The 26,074-nt window shown below is 44.9% G+C and overlaps 2 long non-coding RNA genes across 3 annotated transcripts; both read left to right on the top strand.

Annotated features, from left to right (window-relative positions):
* Nucleotides 1–8,607: 8,607 nt before the first annotated feature.
* LOC122062435 lies at nt 8,608–14,927 on the top strand. 2 transcript variants are annotated; one of them, XR_006134973.1, is made up of 5 exons: nt 8,608–8,882; nt 9,213–9,236; nt 14,346–14,387; nt 14,481–14,626; nt 14,717–14,927. It is a non-coding gene; the product is annotated as an uncharacterized LOC122062435 (long non-coding RNA). The 2 variants fall into 2 exon arrangements; XR_006134972.1 differs by lacking the exons at nt 14,346–14,387; nt 14,481–14,626; nt 14,717–14,927 and adding an exon at nt 9,372–9,451.
* A 4,344-nt stretch (nt 14,928–19,271) lies between these two features.
* Nucleotides 19,272–20,996, top strand: LOC122062431. The gene is made up of 4 exons (XR_006134957.1): nt 19,272–20,016; nt 20,152–20,205; nt 20,300–20,341; nt 20,448–20,996. It is a non-coding gene; the product is annotated as an uncharacterized LOC122062431 (long non-coding RNA).
* Nucleotides 20,997–26,074: the final 5,078 nt, after the last annotated feature.

A 26,074-nucleotide genomic window follows, 5' to 3' on the forward strand; every position in this document is an offset into this window, starting at 1 on the left:
ATTTGATTTTCTTGAAGCTAATTTTTTTAAAAAATATGTGGCCTTCAAGTTTTTTTATATGTTAGACATTGCTGGCTGATCTATGATTCAAAATGTTAAAAAACAGGGGAAAATATTCTGGTTTAGTTGAAAATCATGAAAATTTGTGGAAATATTGTTGATTTCTGAGTTCTTACCCCCAGACCTTGCACATGCGGGAGCCTCGTGCACCAGGTACGCCCTTTTATTGTCGATTTTTTTTTCAACTGATTGTGATTATGATTACATTGTTCCTTAATTAATTTTTTTTTAAAATTAGGTATATCAATATTAAAATATAATAAAAACTAGTTTTAATTAGGAAAATATATAGGACTTGTAGAAAAATTAAGTAATAACTTTAATGTTGTTTTAGAAGTCTTAACTGATGTAGAGCTCAATACTGTGTGCATTCTTGTTGCAACAATGTAAGAAGGTTGCATAATGACTGATCAGGGAGGAGACTTGGCATGGCGGCATTAGCGTACCCATTGGTAAGGAAAAAACAAAGTCACAATGCAGTTAATGTGGGAAGAAGATCATGGGAGGTGGGGCTACAAGACTGAAGCGGTATCACAATCAGTTGATACCTCAATGAGTTTCTAGTCTTGCCCTCATCCTCGGTATAGTCAGCGAGATTTCCGACGCTAATGGTGGCATGAAGGACAAGAATAGTAACGAAGCCACAAAGGATTATAAACTTAATGTTGTTGAAAGTCTTCTGGATCTAATGCCCACGAGCTAAGCCAGAAGAAGATGTACGGCCGCTGAGTCCGGTAGTCGTGGTGGTATCCCCCCCTCTCTCTCTCTCTCTCTCTCTAGATATATATAATATGTAAAGGCAGAGAGAGAAACCACAACAGTGACACGTTGATGGTTCCATGGTTGAAGAGTGTTAAAACAATAGAGAGTGAAGAGAGGGTGGCTGAGGCTGATTGATAGGAAAAAGACACCTGCAAGGTATTGGGTGTTCCTGAGATCAAGTGTAGCTACATTCATTGCTTATCATTGTCATAGCTCAGGTACGCCTGCAAGGCCTTAAAGTCAAAGGAAATTGCAAGTCTTGAAATGATATTTTTCTTCTGAAAATGATGTTATTATACTGTTACTGCCTCGTTGTTTGGAAACATTTGTTTTTTTGGGTGGGGACAGTCTTGGAGACCATAACCATTCTAGATATTAATGGGGTTATTATTTTGGATTTTGGTAGAGTCACACTTCATATTAAGTATTATTCAGATTCTAACCGAAGGTGGGGATAGTAAGTCCACAATGAATTCCCCTACTTTGTTGTGCCTTTGTGTACATGTTTGAATATATGTGATGCAGCTAGCCAATCCTAGTTTCCAGTCATGGTATCAGACATCAGATCGGCTGTTCCGTAGGCCCAAATCTAAATATTTCCCTGAAACAGGGTTGAAACAGGCTCGCTAATTTGCTGATTTTAGTAGCAAGTATTGGGGCAAGAAAACAAGCAGGAGAGAGAACAGATAGGGGGTTTTCTAGGATTGTGAACATTACCCATGAACAATCACTGAAGAGAGGAAAGAGAGAATAAAGGAAGACTTCTTGGCTATATAATTCGAATTCAAACCCATTTTCTGTATTTTATTCCATAACTAAGGGAGGCATGTGATTTATTTAAACATTAAATAATTAAACAAACTTAGAAACTACTTTTAGTATTCATAGATGAATCTTGTTAAACTACTAAAACTCCCAAACAGAAATTATATTTAATAGGACTCTTTCAGATTTATCTATGACAACTAAGGAATGGGGCCCACAAGATCCCTATAATGACCACTGTTAGATAAATACTAATCTTTAATCGGTCCCCCATTAATTAAAATATTTGTTTTAGTGCACCCCTTTAGACCCCAATAAATTTGAGGAATTAAACTACTACCCGCCTTATCGCTAAGGCGCTCCGAAAGACCCTCAAACGCCTCCGTCGCCTTATCGCCTTAAAAACTATGTACTCAGCCTTATCCCGTACATTATAGCCGATACACCACACATACTAGTGTGGCCAACAAAACTACTACTCAGCCTTATCCCAACAAAATGGGGTTAACTAAATGGTTCCAAATCCAATCAGAGGCAGCAAAAGGAAAGAAGATGTAATAATTGGTTATGCCCACCTAAATGGGGTCGGCTACATAAATTCTGGCTCTCCAATCGGATATATTTACAACCATATTTGGGACAAGATCTAAACTATGCATGTCTTTTCTCATTACTTCTCCTCTGGACATTTTTTGCCTGCCTCCTATCTCTTTTAGCTCCTTCAATCTGAATCAGATTACTTCATCACTCCTCCTTACTGGGCATCCCTAGGCCCCCATTGAGCATGGTTATAGCACTTCAAATGGCTTTCTTAGAGCTTATCATGAATCGGGTTAACTCCCAAATCAGCCCTAATATGATCATTCCTTACATCCTTCATAGTTTTCCCGCCCATCCATCTCAACATCCTCATCTTTCTACACAAAGCTTATTGATATGGGACTTCTTAACTGCCTATCATTCTGTCCCGTACATTATAGCTGATTTAACGACTGTCCTATAGAACATTCCTTAAAAATTTAAAGGAATCTGTCAATCAACACCCTGGATGCACCACACCTCTCCACTTTATCTATCTCACCTTGATCCTCTGTGAAACATCATCCTCTATGTCACCTCCCACCTTCTTTATTGAGTGACCATGAGAGGAAAATAGAATGGAAGGAGAGGGTAGAAGAGTGTTGTGCGATAGAGAGATTTTCACCTCCTATTGTCCAGCCTATTATATATTATATTAAGATGAAAATAAATACAACTTGAATGGGAGACTGAATCCTATCCATAACAATAGCTAAGAAATACAAGACATACTCCCCACAACACTTAACACTTAACATGACCAAGGACAACATTCCGTATGTCCATCCATGATTGACCTACTATGATGAAATGTTTGGAAGGAGGAATTACATGACATCTAGCATCGTCAAAGTAGGAAGAAACTGAAAATTTGATCAAAACCTCACCATTACATTTTGATGATTTCATCTTAGATAGCATCTCTACCCTTGTCTGTGGAGAACAAAATATCAATATTTATGCCATCCCCATCTATCAAATCGGTATTTTTGAAAGAAAAAAAAATTATATATTACCACTAACATTCTAGATTTATTACTGTTTTTAGATTTAATGAATTTTTCATGAGGCCAGAACTATGTTGACTTTTCCATTTTCATATTACCATAGACATTCTAGATTTTATCATACTGCTCTTTAGATCTAATGATATGTCAACGAGCCCAAATTTTGTTGATTTTTCTTGATGATGAGAAATGAACTTCTCATGCTTTATGCAGGTTTCACATTAGGTATACAGGAGAGTTTGAAATCATAAGTACTGTAAGATCAATCACATTCTTTCTTTCCAAGGATGAATTGTACATCATTATCATTCATTCTCAGAATTCAGAAAAAAAGAAGAGTCAATTTAAAGTCCCACCTTAGATAGCTGACATAATTGAATAATTTCTACCCCCAAAATAGCCCCTTTTAGTAGAAATATGTAGTTATTTTTAGACAATTGGGAGTTGTATATCTGCATGTGAAACATGAAATTAGTCGGACAGTGTCTAGACTTGATCCAACATCCACTAGTCAAAATCTTGACGGCATTTCAAAAGCATGATAGATATGGTGAAGAAAATGGTTTTTTTTTCTTTTGTTAACTTTCCCTGTTCTAATGCCAGCAGTTTTGTTTAGCAGATTGTTGTTTCTTTTCCTCTTTTGTTATGATTCCCTTTTGACTATATTTTGTATACTTGAGATAATAACATAATAAATGCACATCATCTACTTTTGATTTGTTTCTACATCACTGACCTTCAAATTGGATTACTACTAATTACAAGAACAGAAAACGAAAGTAGAAATGGAAAATTAAAGTTTGAACTTTATTGAGATAATGACATAATGTCTGCCCCATGTCTCACTGAACTAAAGGCCTATAATATATTTGCTACTTTAGATGAGGCTGACACCATATGTTTGTGATTGTTACACAACATTGTTATGTTTTGATGCTTCTTCAAGATATTTTCTTCTGACTAAAGAAAACTATTATTTGGAAACTAATAGAGAACAATGTTCAGTGTTCACCCGGGGCGGTAAGACTGAAACGGTTTGGCATGTTAAAGATAGTGAAGCTGCTGCTGTGATAGGGATTTGGATGATAGAGCACTCTTCCATGGTTTTTGTTTGCTCATTTGTTCCGGTGACACAAATCTATGGTTTCATTACTAGATCAACTAGCTTAAGATGATACTAACCTTTAAAAGAGATGAAACTTAGGCAGAAGAGCCTACCTCAGTTGGGAGCTCAGGTCAAAGGTGAGCATATCTGATTGGAAGACCTTCCCTAGGTTGGCGCTCAGGCCAAGGCTGAGTGGACTTGACCAAAGGGCCTTCCCTCGGTTGGGGGCTCAAGTCGGCACACCTGACCGAAGGCCTTCCCTCAATTGAGGGCTTAGGCTAAGGCCAAGCAGACCTGACCAAAGGGCCTACCCTCAGTCGGGAGCATAAGCCAAGGCCAAGTACACTTGACCAAAGGGCTTACCCTCGGTTGGGAATTTAGGCCAAAGCCGAGCACACGTGACTGAAGGGCCTACCCTCAGTTCGGAGCTTAGGCCAAACCCGAGCATATCTGATTGAAGGGCCTTCCCTCGATTGGGGCTCAGGCCAAGGCCTAGCACATCTGACTGTTGTTTGGGGGGCTCAGGCCAATGCTGAACACCTCTGTTGGGAGCTCAGGTCAAATCCAAGCACACCTAACCAAATGGCCTACCCTTGGTTGAGAGTTCAGGAGAACGGAAAGCACACCAGACGGATGAGCCTTCCCTTTGTTGGGAGCTCATGTCAAAGCCGAGCATATATGATTGAAAGGCTTTCGGTTGGGGGCTCAGGCCAAGGCTGAACACCTTAGATCGAAGGGCATGCCCTCAGTTTGGAGCTCAGACCAAAGCTGAGCACACCTAATCGAAGGGCGTACCCTCTGTTGGCAACTCATGTCAAACCCGAGCATATATGATCGGAAGGCCTTCCTTTGGTAGGGGGCTCAGGCTAAGGGTGAACACCTTAGATCGAAGGGCTTACCCTCGGTTGGGAGTTAAGGCTAAAGTCGAGCACACCGGATCGAAGGGCCTACCCTTGGGAGTTCAGGCCAATGACAAGCACACTAGACCGAAGGGCCTACCCTCTGTTAGGAGCTCAGGTCAAAGCTGAGCATACTTGATCGGATGGCCTTCCCTCGGTTAGGGGATCAGGCTAAGGTCAAGCAGAACTGATCGAAGGGCCTACCCTCGGTTGAGGGCTTTGACCAAAGCTGACCACACCTTCCCGAAGGGCCTTCCCTCAGTTGAAACTTAGGCCAAGGCTGAGCAGAAGTGACCAAAGTGCCTACCCTTACTTAGAGTTTAAGCTAAGGCCGAGAACACCTAACCGAAGGGCCTACCCTCAGGAGCTCAGGCTAAGGTCGTGCAAACTTGACCGAAGGGTCTATTCTCAGTTTAAAGTCAAGCCACAGCCGAGCACACCTGTCCGAAGGGCCTACCCTCGGTTGGGAGCTCTTGCCACGACTGAGTACACCTGACTAAAGGGCCTACTCTTGGTTGGGAGCCCAGGCAAAGGCTTAGCACACCTGATTGAAGGGCTTTCCTTTGGTTAAGGGCTCAGACTAAAGTTGAGCACACCTGACCTTAGGCATACCCTCAGTTGAGAGCTCAGGCTAAGGTCGAGCACACCAGACTGACGATCCTACCACGGTTGGGAGATCAGGCCCAAGCTGAGCACACCTGACCGAAAGGCCTTCCTTTGGTTAAGGTTTTAGGCCAAAGCCGAGCAGACCTAATCGAAGTGGCAACCTTCGGTTGGGAGTTAAAGCCAAGGCCAAACACACCTCATGGAAGGTATTACCCTTATTTGGGAGTTCAGGCTAAGGCTGAGCAGACCTGACCAAAGGGCTTACCCTTGGTTAGCGGCTCAAGCCAATGCCGAGCACACCTGACCAGAGGGCCAACCCTTGGTTGGGAACTCAGGCCAAAGCCGAGCATAGCTGACTGAAGGGCCTTGCCTCGATTGGGAGATGAGGCTAAAGCCAAACACCCTGATTGAAGGGTCTAGCCTTGGTTCAGGCTGAGGCTGAGGCTTGGGCTGGGGTTGGGGCTGGGGCTGGGGCTTAAGCCGAGCACACCTGGCCAAAGTGCCTTCCCTTAATTGGGAGTTCAAGCTAAAGCCGAGCCAAAGGACCTACCCTCGATTGGGAGCTTAGGCCACGGTCGAGTACAGCTGACTGAAGGGCCTAATCTCCATTGGGAGCTCAGGCCACGATCGAGTACACTGGACTGAAGGGCATACTATTGATTGGGAGCTCAGGCCAAGGCTGAGCACACTTGATCAAAGGGCTTTCCATTAGTTGAGGACTCAGGATAAGCTAAGCACACTTTACCTTAGGGCCTACCCTCGGTTGAGAGCTCTAGCCAAAGCCAAGCACACCAGATTGAAGGTCCTATTGCAGTTGGAAGCTCAGGCCCAAGCAGAGCACACCTGACTGAAAGGCCTTCCCTTAGTTAAGGTCTCGTACAAAGCCGTGCAGACCTAATTGAGGTGCCAACCTTCTGTTCGGTTGGGAGTTAGAGCCAAGGCCAATCACACCTGACGGAACGTATTACCTTAGTTTGGGAGCTGAGACTAAGGCCAAGAAGATTAGACCAAAGGGCTTGCCCTCGGTTAGGGGCTCAGGCCATGGTTGAGCACACCTGAACAAAGGGCCTAACCTCGGATGGGAGCTCAAGCCAAGGGTGAGCATAGCTGACCGAAGGGACTTGCCACGATTGGGGGATGAGGCTAAAGTCGAACACCTTGATTGAAGGTTCTAGCTTCTGTTGGGGGCTTAAGCCTAGGCCGAGCACACTTGACCAAAGTGCCTACCCTCAATTGGGAGTTCAAGCTATAAAGCTGAGCACACCTGGGCAAAGGGCCTACCCTCGTTTAGGAGCTGAGGCCAAGGCCGTGAAAACCTAACTGAAGGGTCTACTCTCAGTTTGGGGTCAGGATAAGGCCGAGCATATATGATCGAAGGGCCAACCCTCGATTAGAGGCTCTGGTTAAGGCCAAACACACAAGACCAAGGGGCTTACCCTCGATTGGGGGCTCAGGCCAAGGCCAAGCAGACTTTATCGAGGGACCTACACTCGATTGAGGGCTCAGGCCGAGGCCAAGCAGACCTGACCGAGGGGCCTACACTTGGTTGGGTGCACAGGCCAAGGTTGAGCACACCTGACGAAAGGGCTTACCCTCAGTTGGGAGCTCAGGCTAAAGCTGAGAATAGATGACCAAAGGTCTATGCCTCTGTTGGAGCCTTAGGCCAAAGCTGAGCAAACCTGACCGAAGGGCCTTCCCTCGTTTGGGAGCTCATGCCTATGCCGAGCACCCTGCTTGCTCAGAGAACCTTCTCCCATAAAATAGTCAAATGTGTCTGAGCATAGTTTACTTTGGAGACTCAAATACGTTTTTCCCGAAAAAAAAGGTGGGAATGATGGAATTTAAAAAAAAATATGAAAAAAACTATAAAAAAGTATGTGATCACCCACTACGTGTTCACTGTCTAATTTTGACAGTAGGGCTTCTAATCTTAAAAAGAGTACCAAAGAAAAAAAGGGGGGACCAAGGGGGATACAAAATGTAGGACAACATTCACTTTTGTTTGATTATTAGCACTCAGCCTGTAGCGCAAGCTTAGTTTTATTCACTGGTTTGATTTACAAGAAAGAAGTTCTTGGTATCAGTAAATTTATTAATTTTTTTCCAATTATGCAGGAACTTGACTTAGGTAACGACAAGGTCAGATTTATGTAATGGATTTATTTCCTAGAAACAAAGTCATCTTGTTTATACCTGTTCTCTAAATATGCAGTGTCACATGAACTTGGTTTAGATGAGCGTTGCTTATATCAAAGATTCTAGAACTATAGATAAGTTTTTCCTATGTCTTCTATTTTGTTTCCGAATATCATTCATGTTAATGAATTTAGAAATCAATCTTTATTTGTAGGAGAAAGAGAAAAGGAGAACCTGTCAAAATACTAGCGCCAAGGTATCCTAGCAATTTCAGTTGTTGTTTTATATGCTGCACATTTTCAGAACCGACACTTTGTTTCGTGGTGTTACTCTTGGAGGGAACCTCTAGGTGTGGGAAGGCGTCAGGGAACTCCTCACTGTTTAATCTTGACAATAGTACTTCTTATCTAAAAGGAGCACCAGAAGAAGGGGGGGGGACTAATAAAGATACAAAGTCAATGACAATATTCACCTTTTATTACTACCAATCATCTTGTAACATAAGTCTGGTTAAATTCACTGTATTGTTTTACGAGAACCAATTTTTTTGTTTCAGAAAATTTATTGATATTTTTTTTTTCTAATTATGCAGGAACTTGACTTGGATAATGATAAGGTAAGATTTATGTAGTAGATTTCTTTCCTAGAAACGATGTTATCTTGTTTATACATATTCTCCAACTATGTAGTTTTTTATTATTGCACAACCCCCTTCCAAAATATATATATATATATATAAATTATGTACGTAGTCGGGATTTCTTTGTTTGCCACTAAAAGCTGTGTAGCATGAACTTGGTTGAAGATGAGCCTTGCTTACATCAAAGGTTGTAGAACTGCAGATAAGTTTTGCCTATGTTTTCTATTTGTTTCCGAATATCATTCATGTTGATGAATTTAGAAATCAATCTTTATTTGCAGGAGAAAGAGAAAAGGAGAATCTGTTAAAATACTAGCGCCAAGGTATCTTAGTAATTCCAGTTGCTATTTATTTGCTGCACATTTTCAGAACTGATCTATCTCCTCCCTTCTTTATCACTTACACCTTGGTGTGGGAAGGCGTTAGGGGACTTCGCACTAATTAATCTTGACAGTAGTATGTCTTATCTAAAAAGGAGTACGAAAGAGAATGGGGGAGTAATGAGGATATAAAGTGATGGACAATATTCACTTTTGTTTGATTACTACCACTCTGTCTGTAATGCATGTTTAGTTAAATTCACCATATTGTTTTACAAGAACTAATTTTTTGTTTTCATAAAATTTATTGATAGTTTTTTACCAATTGTGTAGGAACTTGACTTGGGTATCGACGAGGTAGGATTTACGTAAAAGATTTCTCTCCTATAAACGAAGTTATCTTATTTATTCTAGTTCTCTAAATATGTAGTTTTGTAATTATTCCACCCCGTATTATATATATATATATAGTTTGGTTTTGTTTGTTTGCAGCTAAAAGCACTCCTACATGAACGTGGATGTAGATGAGCCTTGCTTACAACAAAGATTGTATAATTGCAGATAAGTTATGCATATGTCATTTATTTGTTTCCTAGTATCATTCACAGTGATCCCTTCAAAAATAAATCATTCTTTGCAGGTGAAAGCACTATTGTATGAACTTGGAGCTCAGACCGAGAGGCTTTCCCTCGGTTGGGAGTTAAAGCCAAGGCCAAGTATGCCTCATAGATGATATTACCCTCATTTGGGAGCTCAGGCCAAGGCGGAGCAGACCTGATCAAAGGGCCTACCTTAGTTGGGTGCTTAGGCCAATGTCGAGCTCCACTGACCAAAGGGTCGACCCTCGGTTAGGAGCTTAGGCAAAAGCCGGGCATAGCTAACCAAAGGGTTTTGCCTCGATGTGGGGATGAGGCTAACGCCGAACACCCTGATTGAAGGGTCAAGCCTCAGGTAGGCCTTAAGCCTAGGCCGAGCACACCTGACCAAAGTGCTAACCCTTAATTGGGAGTTCAAGCTAAAGCTGAGCACACCTAACCGAAGGGCCTCCCCTCGGTTAGGAGCCCAAGGCAAGGCTGTGCAAACCTGACTGAAGGGTCTACTCTCAGTTTGGGGTCAAACCAAGGCCGGGCATACCTGACCGAAGGGCCTACCCTCGGTTGGGGCCTCTGGACAAGGCTAGACACTGGACCGAAGGGCCTACCCTCGGTTGGGTGCTAAGGTAATGGCCAAGTACACCTGATCAAAGGGCCTATTCTAGATTGGGAGTTCAGGCTAAGGCTGAGTAGACTGAACAGAGGGGCCTACACTTGTTTGGGGGCTCAGGCCAAGGTTGAGCACACCTGACCAAAGGGCTTGCCCTTGATTGGGAGCTGAGGACAAAGTCGAGCATAGATGACCGAAAGGCCTTGCCTCTGTTTAGGGCTTAGGCTAAAGCCGAGAAAGCCAAATTAAAGGGCCTAACCTTGGATAGGGTCTTAGGCCTAGGCCAAGTTCACCTAACCAAAGTGCCTACCCTCAGTTGGGAGTTCAAGCCTAGACTGAGCACAATTGACCGAAGGGCTTACCCTCGGGTAGGAGCTCAGGCCAAGGTCGAGCAAACTTGACCGATGGGCCTACCCTTGGTTTGGGGTCGGGCCAAAGCTGAGCACACCTGACCAAAGAGCCTAACTTCGGTAGGGGCTTAGGCAAAGGCTAAACACACCAGATCGAAGGGCTTACACTTGTTTGGGGGCTCAGGCCGAGGTCGAGTACACCTGACCAAAGGGCTTATCCTTAGTTGGGAGCTCAGGCTAAAGGCGAGCATAGATGATTGAAGGGCATTGCCTCTGTTTAGGGCTTAGGCTAAAGCCAAACAAGCCAAACTGAAGGACCTAACCTCGGATGGGGGCTTAGGCCTAGGCTGAGCAGACCTAACCAAAGTTCCTACCCTCAGTTTGGAGTTCAAGCCTAGGTAGAGAAAAATTGACTAAGGGGCCTACCCTCAGTTTGGGTCAGGCCAAATTCTAGAACACCTGATCGAAGGGCCTACCTTCGGTAAGGGATCAAGCTAAGGCCAAACATACCAAACCGAAGGGACTACCCTCGGTTGGGAGCTCAACCACGACTGAGTACACCTGATTGAAGGGTGTACTCTCGGTTAGGAGATCAGGCTAAGGCAAAGCACACCTGACCGAAGGTTTTACCCTTGGTTGGGAGCTCAAACCAAATTCCAGCATACGATCGAAGGGCCTTACCTTTGTTGGGGGCTCAAGCTAAGGCTGTCAAACTTGACTGAAGGACCTACCCTCTGTTGGGAGCTTAGGCCATGACCAAATACAGTTGATTGAAGGGCCTACTCTCTATTGGGAGCTCAGGCCAAGGCTGAATATGCCTGATCGAGGGGCCTACACGTTTGGGGGCTCAAGCTAAGGTCGAACACACCTGACCGAAGGGCCTACCCTCAGTTGGGACCTCAGGCCAAAGGCGAGCATAGATGACTGAAGGGCCTAACCTTGGGATGGAGGCTTAGGCCTAGGCTGAGCAGACCTGACCAAAGTGACTACCCTCAGCTAGGAGATTAAGCTTAGGCCGAGCACAACTAACTTAAGGGCCTACCCTCGGTTTGGGGTCAGGCTAAATTTTAGCACCCCTAACTGAAGGGCCTACCTTTAGCAAGGGATCATGCCAAGGCCAAACACACAAGACCGAAGGGACTATCCTCGGTTGGGAGCTCAGCCACGGCTGAGTACACCTGACTGAAGGGTGTACTCTCGGTTAGAGATTAGGGCAAGGTAGAGTACACTTGACCGAAGGGTCTACACTCGGTTGGGACCTCAAACCAAATTTGAGCATATGATCGAAGGGCCTTACCTTTATTGGGGGCTCAAGCCAAGGTTGTGCAAACTTGACTGAAGGATCTACCTTCAGTTGGGAGCTTAGGCCACGGCCGAGTAAAGCTGACTGAAGGGCCTACTCTAGATTGGGAGCTCAGGCCAAAGCCGAATATACCTGACTGAGGGGCCTACACTCGTTTTGGGGCTTAGGATAAGGTCGATCACACCTGACCAAAGGGCTTACCCTTGGTTGGGAACTCAAGAGAAGGTCGAGTATAGATGACCCAAGGGCCTTACCTCTATTTGGGGCTCAAGCTAAAGCCGTGCAAGCCAAACCAAAGGACCTAACCTTGGACGGGGGCTTAGGCCTAGGCCAAGCACGCCTGACCAAAGTGCTTACCGAAGGGCATATCCTCGGTTGAGAGCTCTAGCTAAAAACCACAGACCGAAGGTAGGCCTAGAGAAGGGCCTACCTTAGGTTGGGAGCTCAACCATGGCTGAGTACACCTGACCGAAGGGCATATTCTCTGTTAGGAGCTCAGGCCAAAGCCGAGCACACCTGACCGAAGGGTCTACCCCGATTTGGAGCTGAAACCAGAGTCGAGGATACGTGATAGAAGGGCCTTCCCTCGGTTGCGGGCTTAAGCCAAAGCTGAGCAAACCTGATTGAAGGGCCTACCCTCGATTGGGGGCTCAGACCAAAGCCGAGAACACCTAACGGAAGGACTTACTCTCGATTGGGAGCTTAGGTCATAATCTAGTGCACTTGATCGAAGGGCCTACTCTCAGTTGGGAGCTTAGCCTAAGGTTGAGCACACTTGATCGAAGGGCATACCCTCAGTTGGGGGATCTGGCCAAGGCTAAACACACCACACTGAAGGGCCTACCCTAGGTTGGAAGCTCAAGCTCGGGCCACGACCGAGTACACCGGACTGAACTGAGTACACCAGACTGAAGGGCATACTGTCGGTTGGGAGCTCAGGCCGAGGCCGAGCACACTTGATCAAAGGGCTTTCTATTGGTTGAGGGCTCAGGATAAAGCTAAGCACACTTGACCTTAGGGCCTACCCTCGGTTGAGAGCTCAAGCCAAAGCCGAGCACATCAGACTAAAGGTCCTATCGTAGTTAGAAGCTCAGGCCTAAGTAGAGCACACTTGACTGAAAGGCCTTCCCTTGGTTAAGGTCTCAGGCAAAGCCGAGTAGACCGCAAAGCCTTGTAGACCTAATTGAGATGCCAACCTTCGGTTTGGTTGGGAGTTAGAGCCAAGGCCAAGCACACCTGACGGAAGGTATTCCCCTCATTGGGAGCTGAGGCCAAGGCCGAGATCCTCGGTTGGGGGCTCAAACCATGGTCGAGCACACCTGACCAAAGAGCCTAACCTCGGTTGGGAGCTCAAGCAAGGCCAAGTATAGCTGACTGAAGGGCCTTGCCTCGATTGGGGGATGAGGCTAAAGTCGAACACCTTGATTGAAGGTTTTAGCTTCTGTTGGGGGCTTAGGCCTAGGCCGAGCACACTTGACCAAAGTGCCTACTCTCAATTGGGAGTTTAAGCTAAGGCCGAGCGCACTTAGCTAAAGGGCCTACCCTCAGTTAGGAGCTCAGGCCAAGGCCTGCACCTATCAAAGGGCCTACTCTCAGTTTGGGGTTAGGACAAAGCCGAGCTCACATGATCGAAGGGTCTACCCTCGGTTAAGGGCTCTGGTTAAGGCCAAACACACAAGACCAAGGGGCCTACCCTCGATTGGGGGCTCAGGCCATGGCCGAGAAGACCTGTCTGAGGGGCCTACACTCGGTTGGGTGCTCAGGCCAAGGTCGGGCACTCCTGACGAAAGGGCTTACCCTTAGTTGGGAGCTCAAGCTAAAGCCAAGCATAGATGACCAAAGGTCTATGCCTCTGTTGGAGGCTCAAGCCAAAGCTGAGCACACCTGACTGAAGTGCCTACCTTCAGTTGGGAGTTCAGGCCCAAGCTGAGCAAACCTGACCGAAGGGCCTTCCCTCGATTGGGAGCTCACACCAATGCCGAGCACCCTGCTTGCTCAGAGAACCTTCTCCCATAAAATAGTCAAATGTGACTGAGCATAGTTTACTTTGGAGACTCAAATATGTTTTTCCCAAAAAAAAGGTGGGAACGATGGAATTTAAAAAAAAAATATAAAAAAACTATAAAAAAGTATGTGATCACCCACTCCGTGTTCACTGTCTAATTTTAACAATAGGGCTTCTAATCTTAAAAAGAGTACCAAAGAAAAAAAGGGGGGACCAAGGGGGATACAAAGTGAAAGACAACATTCACTTTTGTTTGATTACTAGCACTTAGCTTGTAGCGTAAGCTTAGTTTTATTCACTAGTTTGATTTACAAGAACCAAGTTCTTGGTATAATAAAATTTATTAATAATTTTTTTCTAATTATGCAAGAACTTGACTTGGGTAAGGACAAGGTAAGATTTATGTAATAGATTTATTTCCTAGAAACGAAGTTATCTTGTTTATACCTATTCTCCAAATATGCAGTGCAACATGAACTTGGTTTTAGATGAGCGTTGCTTATATCAAAGATTCTAAAACTACAGATAAGTTTTTCCTTTGTCTTCTATTTTGTTTCTGAATATCATTCATGTTAATGAATTTAGAAATCAATATTTATTTGTAGGAGAAAGAGAAAAGGTGAACCTGTCAAAATACTAGCACCAAGGTATCCTAGCAATTCCAGTTGCTGTGTTATATGCTGCACATTTTCAGAACCGACACTTTGTTTTGTGGTCTTACTCTTGGAGGGAACCTCTAGGTGTGGGAAGGCGTCAGAGAACTCCTCACTGTTTAATCTTGACAATAGTACTTTTTTAAACGGAGCACCAGAAGAAGGGGTGGACTAATAAGGATACAAAGTGAATGACAATATTCACCTTTGATTACTACCACTCAGCTTCTAACGTAAGTTTAGTTAAACTATATTGTTTTACAAGAACCAATTTTTTGGTTTCAGAAAATTTATTGATAGTTTTTTTTTTTCCAATTGTGCAGGAACTTGACTTGGACAACGACAAGGTAAGATTTATGTAATAGATTTCTTTCCTAGAAACAATGTTATCTTCTTTATACATGTTCTCCAAATATGTAGTTTTTTATTATTCCACAACCCCCTTCCAAAAAAATACATATATATATATATATTATGCATAATCGGGATTTCTTTGTTTGCAACTAAAACGTGTGCAGCATGAACTTGGTTGAAGATGAGCCTTGCTTACATCAAAGGTTGTCGAACTGCTGATAAGTTTTACGTTTGTTTTCTATTTGTTTCCGATTATCATTCATGTTGATGAATTTAGAAATCAATCTTTATTTGCAAGAGAAAGAGAAAAGGAGAACTTGTTAAAATACTAGCACCAAGATATCCTAGTAATTCCAATAGCTATTTTATATGTTGCACATTTTCAGAACTGATCTATCTCCTCCCTTTTTTATCACTTACACCTTGTTTTGTGGTATTACTCTAAGAGGGAACCGCTAGGTGTGGGAAGGCGTGAGGGGACTCTTTATGGCTCATTGTCTAAACTTGACAGTAGTACATCTTATATAAAAAGGAGTACGAAAGAGAAGGGGGCCTAATGAGGATACAAAGTGAAGGACAACATTCACCTTTGTTTGATTACTACCACTCAGTCTGTAACTCAAGCTTAGTTAAATTCACTATATTGTTTTACAAGAACTAATTTTTTGTTTCAAAAAATTTATTGATAGTTTTTTTCCAATTGTTCAGGAACTTGACTTGGGTATCGACGAGGTAGGATTTTCGTAACAGATTTCTCTCCGAGAAATGAAGTTTTCTTGTTTATACAAGTTCTCTAAATATGTAGTTTTGTAATTATTCCTCCCCCCAATATATATATTTATATAGTTTGGTTTTGTTTGTTTGCAGCTAAAAGCACTCCTGTATGAACGTGGATGTAGATGAGCCTTGCGTACAACAAATATTGTATAATTGTAGATAAGTTATGCCTATGTCATCTATTTGTTTCCATGTATGATGCCTATGTCATCTATTTGTTTCCATGTATGATTCACAGTGATGCCTTTTGAAATATATCCTTCTTTACAAGTGAAAGCACTACTGTATGAACTTGGAGCTCAGGCCAAGGTCGTGCAAACCTGACCGAAGGGTCTACTCTCAGTTTAGGGTCAGGCTAAGGCCAAGAACACCTGATCGAAGGGCTTACCCTCGGTGTTGGGGGTTCTAGCTAAAGCCAAACACACCATACTGAAGGGCCTACCCTTGGTTGGGAGCTCTGGCCACGACTGAGTACACCTGACTGAAGGGTCTCAATTGGGAGATCAGGCCATAGCCGAGCACACCTGATCGAAGGGATTTCCTTTGCTTATGGGCTCAGAGTAAAGCTGAGCACTCCTAACCTTACTGCCTACCCTCGGTTGTGAGCTCAGGCCAAAGTCGAGCACACTAGATTGAAGGTCCTATGTCGGTTGGGAGCATAGGCCCAAGCTGAGCACACTTGACCGAAAGGCCTTCCCTCGGTAGGGAGTTAAAGCCAAGGCCAAGCATGCCTCACGGAAGGTATTACCCTCATTTGGGAGCTCAGCCAAGGTCGAGTAGACCTGACCAAAGGGCCTACCTTTAGTTTGGGGGCTTAGGCCAACACCGAGCATAACTAACCAAAGGGCCGACCTTCGGTTGGGAGCTCAGGAAAAAGCTGGGCATAGCTTACCGAAGGGTCTTGCCTCCATTTGGGGATGAGGCTAAAGCCGATCACCCTGATTAAAGGGTCAAGCCTCGGTTGGGGCTTAAGCATAGGCCGAGCACACTTGACCAAAGTGCTTACCCTTAATTGGGAGTTCAAGCTAAAGCCGAGCACACATAATCAATGGGCCTGCCCTCGGTTAGGAGCCCCGGCTAAGATTGTGAAAACTTGACTGAAGGGTCTACTCTCGATTTTGGGGTCAAACCAAGGCCGAGCATACCTGACCGAAGCTCCTATCCTCTGTTGTTGGCTCTAGACAAGGCTATACACACTAGACTTAAGGGCTAGCCTCGGTTGGGTGCTCAGGCCATAGCCAAGTACACCTGACCGAAGGGCCTAGTTTTTATTGGGAGTTTAGGTTAAGGCTAAGTGGACCTGACCGGGGGGCTTGCACTCGTTTGGGGGCTCAAGCCAAGGTCGAGCAGACCTAACTGAAGGGCCTACCCTCGGTTGGGAGCTTAGCCACAGCTGAGTACACTTGATGGAAGGGCGTACTCTCGGTTAGGAGCTCAGGCCAAGGCCGGGCACATCTGACCGAAGGGTCTACCTTCTGTTGGGAGCTCAGATCAAAGTCGAGCATACGTGATCGAAGGGCTTTCCCTCGGTTGGGGGCTCAAGTAAAGGTTGAGCAATCCTGACTGAAGGGCTTACCCTCAATTAGGGATTCTGGCCAAATCCGAGCACACCTAACCGAGGGGCCTACCCTTGGTTGGGAGCGTAGGCCATGACCGAGTACACCTGACTGATGGCCCTACTCTCGGTTGGGAGCTTAGCCTAAGGCTATGCAGACCTTATAGAAGGGCTTGCCCTCATTTGGGAGCTCAGGGCAAGGCCAAGCAGACTTGATCGAAGGGCCTTCCCTTGGTTGTGGACTCAAGCCAAGGCTGAGCAAACTTGATTGAAGGGCCTACACTTGATTAGGGGCTTTGGCCAAAGCAGAGCACACCAAACCGAAGGGCCTACCTTTGATTGGGGGCTTAGGCTATGGTTGAGTATACCTGACTGAAGGGCCTACTCTCAGTTGGGAGCTCAGTCTATGGCCGAACACACCTAATCAAAGGGCCAACCCTCGTTTAGGAGCTCAGGGCAAGGCCGGGTAGACCTGATCGTAGAGCCTTCCCTCAATTGGGGGCTCAAGCCAAGGCCGAGTAGACCTGACTGAAGCGCCTACCCTCGATGGGGGGCTCAGGCCAAAGCTAAACACACTTTTACAAATGCCTACCCTAGGGTGTGAGCTCAGGCCAAAGCTGAGCATATCTGACCGTAGGGCCTTCCCTCGATTGGTGGCTCTAGCCAGATCTGAGCAAATCAGACTGAAGGGCCTACCCTCGGTTGGGGCTTAACCCAATGCCGAGCACACCTGATCGAAGTGTCTACCCTAAATTGGGAGTCCAGGCCAAAGCCGAGCATGCCTGACCGAAGGACCTACACTAGGTTTGGAGCTCAGGCTAAAATCAAGCAAAGCTGGTCGAAGGCCTACCCTCGATTGGGGGCTTAGGCTAAAGTCGAGCAGACCTGATAGAACGACTTACTCTCGGTTGGGAGTTCCGGCCAATAGCAAACACACCAGACCAAAGGGCTTACCCTCTATTAGGTGGTCAAGTCAAAGCTGGGCATATCTGATCTAATAGCCTTCCCTTGGTTAGGAGATCAGGCTAAGGCCGAGCAAAGCTTACCATATTGAAGGGCCTACCCTCAGTTTGAGGGCTTAGGCCAAAGCCAATCACACCTTCCCGGTGGGCCTTCCCTCAGTTGAAACATAGGCTAAGGCTGAGCAGACCTGACCAACTTGCCTACATTTAATTGGAAGTTTAAGCCAAGCCCGAGCACACCTAACCGATGGGCCTACCATCGGTTAGGAGCTAGGGCCATGGCTGTGCAAACCTGACCAAAGGGTTTACTCCCAGTTTAGGGTCAAACCAAAACCAAACACACTTGACCGAATGGCCTACTCTCGGTTAGGAGCTCAGGCCATGACCGAGTACACCTAACCGAAGGGCCTACTCTCGATTGAGAGCTTAGGCTAAAGCTGAATAGACCTGATCGAGGGGCCTACACTCGTTTGGGGGCTCAGGCCAAGGTCGAGCACACCTGACCAAAGAGCCTACCCTCAGTAGGGAGCTCAGGCCAAAGGCGAGCATAGACGACCAAAGGGCCTTGCCTCTGTTTGGGGCTCAGGCCAAAGCCTAGTAAGCTAAACCAAAGGGCCTAACCTTGGATGGGGCTTAGGCCTAGGCTGAGTAGACCTGACCAAAGTGTTTACCCTCAGTTGGGAGTTCAAGCCTAGGTCGAGCACAACTGACTGAAGGGCCTACCCTTGGTTTGGGGTCAGGCCAAATTCGAGCACACCTGACCGAAGGGTCTACCTTCGGTAGGGGATTAGGCCAAGGCCCAACACACTAACCGAAGGGACTACCCTCTGTTGGGAGCTCAGCCACAGCTGAGTACACCTGATTGAAGGGTGTACTCTCGCTTAAGAGATCAGGCCAAGGAAGAGCACAATTGACCGAAGGGTCTACCCTCGGTTGGGTGCTCAAATAAAAGTCGAGCATATATGCTCGATGGGTCCTACCTTTGTTGGGGGCTCAAACCAAGGTTATGCAAACCTGACTGAAGGGTTTACCCTCGATTGGGGGCTCAAGCCAAAACCGAGCATACCTAACCGAAAGGCCTACCCTCGGTTGGGAACTTATGCCATGGCCGAGTACACCTGACCAAAGGGCCTAGTCTCAGTTGGGAGCTTATTGTAAGGCCAGGCACACCTGATCGAAGGGCATATTATTGGTTGGGGGCTCTGGCCAATGCCAAACACACTGCTCTGAAGGGCCTACCCTCTATTGGGATCTCAGGCCATGGCCGAGTACTCTGACTGATGGGACTACTCTTGGTTGGGAGCTCAGGCCAAGGCCGAGCACACCTGATCGAAGGGCTTTCCTTTGGTTTAGGGCTCACAATAAAGCTAAGCACACTTAATCTTAGGGCCTACCCTCGGTTGAGAGCTTAGGCCAAAGCCGAGCAGACCTAATTGAGGTGCCAACCTTCGGTTTAGTTGGGAGTTAAAGCCAATGCCAAGAACACCAGATGGAAGGTATTAACCCTCGTATAGGAGCTGAGGCCAATGCTGAGAAGACTTAACCAAAGGGCCTACCCTAACCGTGGGGCTCAGGCCATGGTCGAGCACATCTGACCAAAGGGCCTACCCTTGGTTGGAAACTCAAGCCAAGGCCGAGTATAGTTGACCGAAGGGATCTTCCTTCTTTAACACTTATACCTTGTTTCATGGTTACTCTAGGAGGGAACCTCTAGGTGTGGGAAGGCATCAGGGGACTTCTCATTGTTTAATCTTGACAATAGTACTTATCTAAAAGGTGCACCAGAAGAAAGGGGGGACAAATAAGGATACAAAGTGAATTACAATATTCATCTTTGATTACTACCACTCAGCTTGTAACGTAAGTTTCGTTAAATTCACTATATTGTTTTACAAGAACTAATTTTTTGGTTTCAGAAAATTTATTGATAGTTTTTTTTCCAATTGTGCAGGAAATTGGTTTGGACAACGACAAGGTAAGATTTATGTAATAAAATCGATGTTATCTTGTTTATAAATATTCTCTAAATATGTAGTTTTTTATTATTCCACAGCCCTCTTCTAAAAAATATATATATATATATTATATACATGGTCGTCTTTGTATGCAGGAAAAAGCTGTGCAACATTAACTTGGTTAAAAATGAGCCTTGCTTACATCAAAGGTTGTAGAATTACAAATAAGTTTTGCCTATGTCTTTTATTTGTTTCCAAATATCATTCATATTGATGAATTTAGAAATCAATCTTTATTTGCAGGAGAAAGATAAAAGGAGAACCTGTTAAAATACTAGTGCCAAGGTATCCTAGTAATTCCAATTGCTATTTTTTATACTGCACATTTTCAGTACTGATCTATCTCCTTCCTTCTTTATCACTTACACCTTGTTTTGTGGTATTACTTTAGGAGAGAACCACTAGGTGTGGGAAGGCATCAGAGGACTCCTCACTGTCTGATCATGACAGTAGTACATCTTATCTAAAACGTAGTACGAAAGAGAAGGGGGGACTAATGAGGATACAAAGTGAAGGACAACAGTCACCTTTTTTTTATTACTACCACTCAGTCTGTAACGCAAGTTTAGTTAGATTCACTATATTGTTTTACGAGAACTAGTTTTTTGCTTTCAAAAAGTTTATTGATAGTTTTTTTCCAATTGTGCAGGAACTTGACTTGGGTAACAAGAAGGTAGGATTTACGTAACATATTTCCCTTCTAGAAACGAAGTTACATGTAGTTTTGTAATTATTCCACCCCCTCCAATATATATATATATATGTAGTTTGGTTTTGTTTGTTTGCAGCTAAAAGCACCCCTGCTTGAATATAGATGTAGATGAGCCTTGCGTACAACAAAGATTGTATAATTGCTGATAAGTTATGCCTATATCATTTATTTGTTTTCTAGTATCATTCACGGTGATGCCTTTAGAAATAAATCCTTTTTTGCAGGTGAAAGCACTACTGTGTGATCTTGGAGCTCAAGCCAAGGCCGTGCAAACCTGACCGAAGGGTCTACTCTTAGTTTAGGGTCAGGCCAAGGCTGAGAACACTTGATCAAAGGGCTTACCCTCGGTTGGGGGCTCTAGCCAAAGCCAAACACACTATACTGAAGGGCCTACCCTCTGTTGGGAGCTCTGGCCACAATCGAGTACACTTGACGGAAGGGTTTACTCTCGGTTGGGAGCTCAGGCCAAAGTTGAGCACACGTGATTGAAGGGATTTCCTTTGGTTAAGGGCTCAGAGTAAAGCTGAGCACACCTGACCTTAGGGCCTACCCTCGGTTGAGAGCTCAAACGAAAGCCGAGCACAGCTGAGCGAAAGGCCTTCCCTTGGTTGGGAGTTAAATCCAAGGCCAAGTATGCCTCATGGATGATATTACCCTCATTTGGGAGCTCAGGCCAAGGCCGAGCAGCCTGATCAAAGGGCCTACCTTAGTTGGGTGCTTAGGCTAATATTGAGCTCCACTGACCAAAGGGCCGACCCTCGGTTGGGAGCTCAGGCAAAAGCTGAGCATAGCTGACCGAAGGGTCTTGCCTCGATGAGGGTTTTACCTTTGTTTGGAGCTCAGGCTAAAGCTAAGAAAGCCAAACCGAAAGGCCTAACCTCGGATGGGGGCTTAGGCCTAAGCCAAGCACACTTGAACAAAGTGCCTACCCTCAGTTGGCAGTTTATGCCTAGGCCGAGAACAACTGACCGAAGGGCCTACCCTCAATTAGGAGCTCAGGCCAAGGTCGACCAAACTTGACCAATGGGCCTACCCTTGGTTTGGGGTCAGGCCAAAGCCGAGCACACCTGATCGAAGGGCCGACCTTTCGGTAGGGGCTCAGTCCAAGGCCAAACACACCAGACCGAAGGGACAACCTTCGGTTGTGAGCTCGGCCACAACTGAGTACACCTGACTGAAGGGTGTACTCTCGGTTAGGTGATCAAGCCAAAGCAGAGCATACCTAACCGAAGGGTCTACCCTTCGTCGGGAGCTCAAACCAAAGTCGAGCATATGTAATCAAAGGGCCTTACCTTTGTTGGGGGCTCAAGTTAAGGCTGTGCAAACCTGACTGAAGGGTCTACCCTCGATTGGGGGCTTAAGCTAAAGTTGAGCACACCTAACCGAAAGGCTTACCCTCAGTTGGGAGCTTAGGCCATGGCCGAGTACACCTGACCAAAGGGCCTATTCTTGGTTGGGAGCTCAGCCTAAGGCCAAGCACACCTGATCGAAGGGCATACCGTTGGTTAGGGGCTCTGGCCAAGGCCAAACACACCACACCAAAGGGGCTACCCTCGATTAGGAGCCCAAGCCACCACCGAGTACTCTGACTGAAGGGACTACTCTCGGTTGGGAGCTCAGGCCAAGGCCGAGCACACCTGATCGAAGGGCTTTCCTTTGGTTGAGGGCTCAGGATAAAGCTAAGCACACAAGACCGAGGGGTTTACCCACGATTAGGAGCTGATGCCACGGCCAAGTAGACCTGACTAAGGGGCCTACACTTGGTTGGGTGCTCATTATGCGTTCATCCCTAAGTAGATTAGGTCCTCAAAACCAATGGCACTTTACTAATAAACGGTAACTGGAAATGGTTGTTCTCGGTATACCCGGATCTCCGAAAGTGTTTTCCCGGATCAAGGGCCCTTCGTCGAGCCTTTCCTTTAGTGGTTGGGGGAAGCATTCCCTTATATGAACTTGGCGGGCATTCTTTCACTATGGGGTGGGTTTGGTTTTCACATAGGCTGCAAAGGTCGAGCACACTAGATGAAAGGGCTTAGCCTCAGCTGGGGGGAGCTTAGGCTAAAGCCGAGCATAGATGAGCAAAGGTCTTTACCTCTGTTGGGGACTCAAACCAAAGCTGAGCACACCTGACCGAAGTGCCTACCCTCAGTTCGGAGTTCAAGCCCAAGTCGAGCAAACCTGATTGAAGGGCCTTCCCTTGGTTGGGAGCTCACACCAATGCTGAGCACCCTGCTTGCTCGGAGAACCTTCTCCCATAAAATGGTCAAATGTGCCTGAGCATAGTTTACTTTGGAGACTCAAATATGTTTTTCCCAAAAAAAAAAAGGGTGGGAACGATGGAATATAAAAAAAAATATATGAAAACAAACTATAAAAAAGTACATGATCACCCACTACGTGTTCTCTGTCTAATTTTGACAGTCGGGCTTCTAATCTGAAAAAGAGTACCAAAGAAAAAAAAAGGGGACCAAGGGGGATACAAAGTGAAGGACAACATTCACTTTTGTTTGATTACTAGCACTCGGCCCGTTTGTGCTTAGTTTTATTCACTAATTTGATTTACAAGAACCAAGTTCTTGGTATCAGAAAATTTATTGATAATTTTTTTCCAATTATGCAGCAACTTGATTTAGGTAATGACAAGGTAAGATTTATGTAATAGATTTCTTTCCTAGAAACGAAGTTATCTTGTTTATACCTGTTCTCCAAATATACAGTGCAACATGAACTTGGTTGTAGATGAGCGTTGCTTATATCAAAGATTCTAGAACTACAGATAAGTTTTTCCTATGTCTTCTATTTTGTTTTTGAATATCATTCATGTTGATGAGTTTAGAAATCAATCTTTATGTGTAGGAGAACGAGAAAAGAACCTGTCAAAATACTAGTGCCAAGGTATCTTAGCAATTCTAGTTGCTGTTTTATATGCTGCACATTTTCTGAACTGATCTATCTCCTTCCTTCTTTATCATTTACACCTTGTTTCGTGGTGTTACTCTAGGAGGGAACCTCTAGGTGTGGGAAGGCGTCAGGGGACTCCTCACTGTTTAATCTTGACAATTGTACTTCTTATTAAAAGGAGCACCAGAACAAAGGGGGGGACTAATAAAGATCAAAGTGAATGACAATATTCACCTTTGATTACTACCACTCAGCTTGTAGTCGGAAGTTTAGTTAAATTCACTATATTGTTTTACAAGAACCAATTTTTTGGTTTCAGAAAATTTATTGATAGTTTTTTTTCCGATTATGCAGGAACTTGACTTGGATAACGACAAGGTAAGATTTATGGAATAGATTTCTTTCCTAGATACAATGTTATCTTGTTTATACATGTTCTCCAAATATATAATTTTTTATTATTCCACAACCCCTTCCAGAAAAAAATATAGGGTAATTTACAACGCCACCCCCTGGAGAATGCCAATATTAGAGGGACACCCCCTCTCTTTCACCAAATTGGACTCGGACCCCCTACCGTCAGTCAACGTTATATGATGCTTTGAAATGACGTTTTTGCCCTTATGAGTAAAAACTGATAAATTAGACATTTTTCATTATCCCAAAAATACCCCTCCTTACCCTTTTATCTCTCATTCTCTCCTTCTCTCTTTCTCTCCTTCTCTCCTTTTTTCCCTACCTGCGACCAAGGGTTCAGACGAGTTCCAGCAGAGATAGAGAGGGCAGTCGCCGGTGTTTCTTGAACTTGATTCGTGAAGAGATAGATAAGATATATGTCGTCATCAGTCCGTACTGGGGATTTCTTGAACTTGATTCGTGCCGCGCGGTGTCGGCTACTTGTTGGGTGGCTGTAGAATCTTCCTGGAAGGAGTGTCCGACGCCGACCGTCTGAGCAATCTATCGGCCTTTGAAGAGAGAAGGCAGTGGGACCCTCCATTCGACGTGCCACAAAAGCCACAGCCCGTGCTTTCCTTCATGGGGACCCTCTTCTCCTTCTCTCCTTCTCCTTCTCCTTTTGTCCCCGCGCGGTGTCGGCTACTTGTTTGTTTGTTTTTGTTTTTTTTTTTTTTTTCTATTTTCCCCATTTTGATCTCTAGTTCTCTATTGGGATTTTGTGTGCTCAACGAGACGCCGAAGATAGACCCACGAACCTGCATATGCCGTCGTGGAGGGGGTTCGCTGTCGTAGTCGCCGTCGTCGCCGTCGTCGAAAGAGTGTTCGCAGCCGCCGTAGTCGCTGGAGGGGGTTCACCGCCGTAGTCGCTGGAGGGGGTTCGCCGCCGTAGTCGCTGGAGGGGGTTCGCTGCCGTAGTCGCCGTCGTCACCGTCGTCGAAAAAGTGTTCGCAGCCGCCGATCTGCAAGCCTACCCGTTCTTCTTCTCAACTCATTGAGGCTGACTTGGGAATAGAACCATTAAGGGCAATTTTGGTACTCCATTATTTTGAAGGGCAAAATGGAATTTAGAAAAAATATTAACTGCTGATGTCAGCATTCTTGGTATATTATGTAACGTTGACTGACGGTAGGGGGTCCAAGTCCAATTTGGTGAAAGAGAGGGGGTGTCCCTCTAATATTGGCATTCTCCAGGGGGTGGCGTTGTAAATTACCCAAAAATATATATATTATATACGTGGTCCGGCTTTCTTTGTATGCAAGTAAAAGCTGTGCAACATGAACTTTGTTGAAAATGAGCCTTGCTTACATCAAAGGTTGTAGAATTGCAGATAAATTTTGCCTAAGTCTTCTATTTGTTTCTGAATATCATTCATATTGATGAATTTAGAAATCAATCTTTATGTGCAGGAGAAAGAGAAAAGGAGAACCTATTAAAATACTAGCGCCAAGGTATCTTAGGAATTCCAGTTGCTATTTTTTGTACTGCACATTTTCAGAACTGATCTATCTTCTTCCTTCTTTATCACTTGCACCTTGTTTTGTGGTATTACTCTAGGAGGGAACCGCTAGGTGTGGGAAGGCGTCAGGGACTCCTCACTGTCTAATCTTGATAGCAGTACATCTTATCAAAAAAGGAGTACGAAAGAGAAGGGGGAACTAATGAGGATACAAAGTGAAGGACAACATTCACCTTTGTTTGATTACTACCACTCAGCCTGTAACGTAACTTTAGTTAAATTCACTATATTGTTTTATAAGAATTAATTTTTTGTTTTCAGAAAATTTACTGATAATTTTTTTCCAATTGTGTAGGAACTTGACTTGGGTAACGATAAGGTAGGATTTACGTAACAGATTTCTGTCCTAGAAACGAAGTTATCTTGTTTATAGTAGTTCTCTAAATAAATAAATATATATATATATATATATATACATGTAGTTTGGTTTTG

Source organism: Macadamia integrifolia, unplaced genomic scaffold, assembly GCF_013358625.1.
Source record: "Macadamia integrifolia cultivar HAES 741 unplaced genomic scaffold, SCU_Mint_v3 scaffold1035, whole genome shotgun sequence".
Lineage (NCBI taxonomy): Eukaryota > Viridiplantae > Streptophyta > Magnoliopsida > Proteales > Proteaceae > Macadamia > Macadamia integrifolia.